Consider the following 1943-nt stretch of genomic DNA (forward strand, 5'->3'; position numbering starts at 1 on the left):
AGAGCCATAACCTCTCCATCGGCCCTGCCCTGAGTGTGACAGTGGCGGCACCCCAACCCCCTGATCGGCCCTGCTCTGTGGATGATAGAGGGCGGCGCCCCAACCCCCTGATCCACCCTGCTCTGTGAGTGACAGGGGGCAGCGCCCCAACCCCCTGATCGGCCCTGCTCTGTGCATGACAGGGGGTGGTGCCGCAATCTCTCCATCGACTCTGCCTTGAGTGTGACAGGGGGCGGTGCCCCAACCCCCCAATCAGCCCCACTCTGAGCGTGACTGAGGGTGGCATCGCAACCTCCCATCCGCCCTGCTCTGTGCATGACAGGGGGTGGCGCTCCAACTCCCCAATCAGCCCTGCTCTGAGCCCGACCAGGGGCTGCACCTAGGGATTGGGCCTGCCCTCTGCCACCCAGGAGCAGGCCTAAGCCAGCAGGTCGTTATCTGCGAGGACAAGCAGGCAGAAGAGGGCACAGGCAGGCTGAGGGACCACAACCAACCCCCCCTGTTTTAATTTTTGTGCACCGGGCCTCTAGTCTATATATAAAGAGGTAATATGCAAATTTTTTTCAGGACGCCATAGCAGGTCATGACCAGACAGGAGGAGGTTGCGTGCATAGGTTAGTCCTGGAGCGGGGACTGAGACAGACACAGGAGGGCATGCCCAAGCCAGCACAGCAGCTCTGGTGGCCTGGAGCGGACACAGGAAGCCAGGCTGGGGAAGCCTGGGGCTGGCCGAGCTGCCCCGCCAGCTCGGGCAGCTCTGGAACAAACACAGGCAGGGGACAAGGGGGACCTGGGGCAGAAGTCAGGTGCGGGTCCCAGGCATCCGCAGCGCCAGTCAGGCCTGACTCCTGGGGCGGCCCTCGGGGTGCCTCCTCGCATGGCGAGAGGCAGGGCACCTCCTCGCAATCGTGTGCTGGGCCTCTAGTCTATATATATATAAAGAAGTAATATGCAAATTAGCTAGGACACCGTAATGGGTCACAACCGGACCATTAGCATATTAGCTCTTTATTAGCTCCTATGCGCACCACAGGGCATTGCTCTGGAGATAAGGGGGAAGCGGGGAGGCACCAGGAGAATCTGGGACCAGCCTGAGGTGACTTGAGGGTGGGCAGTACCACGGGAGAAGGCAGAAGGGAGAAGGTGAAAAGGACGGTGCTGTGCATGAGCAGACAGAAAGGAGAAGGTGAAAAGGCTGGCGCTGTGGAAAAGCAGGCAGAAAGGAGAAGGTGAAAAGGCCGGTGGTGCTGTGGACGAAGGGAGAAGGTGAGAAGGCTGGTGCCTTGGGAGAAGGCTGAAGGGAAAAGGTGAGAGGGCCAGCACTGTGCATGAGAAGGCAGAAGGGAGAAGGCAGAAGGGAGAAGGTGGCAGTTAGGCAGGGTGATCAGGTCAGTAGGGGAGAGCAGATAGGCAGTTAGGGCCATCAGGCTGGCAGGGGAGAGCAGTTAGGGCCAGCAGGGGAGCAGTTAGGGCAGCGGTTCTTAACCTGTGGGTCGCGACCCCTTTGACGGTCAAAAGACCCTTTCACAGGGGTCGCCTAAGACCATCCTGCATATCAGATATTTACATTATGATTCATAACAGTAGCAGCATTACAGTTATGAAGTAACAATGAAAATAATTTTATGGTTGGGTCACAACATGAGGAACTGTATTTAAAGGGCCAGAAGGTTGAGAACTTCTGAGTTAAGGGTATCAGGCAGGCAGGCAGGTGAGCGCTTAGGAGCCAGTGGTTCCAGATTATGAGAGGGATCTTGGATTGGAGAGGGTACAGGCTGGGCTGAGGGACCTCCTCCACACACCCCACCCCCGTGCATGAATTTTGTGCACCAGGCCTCTAGTATATAATAAATGTTGATGCATAAGCTTTATATAAAGAAGACACATTTCCCCCAATGTTAATTTTATTGAAGTTTGGGAAAAGCATAAAACTATTTAAATAT

The sequence above is a fragment of the Myotis lucifugus genome, unplaced genomic scaffold (assembly GCF_000147115.1).
Source record: "Myotis lucifugus unplaced genomic scaffold, Myoluc2.0 scaffold_40, whole genome shotgun sequence".
Classification (NCBI taxonomy): domain Eukaryota; kingdom Metazoa; phylum Chordata; class Mammalia; order Chiroptera; family Vespertilionidae; genus Myotis; species Myotis lucifugus.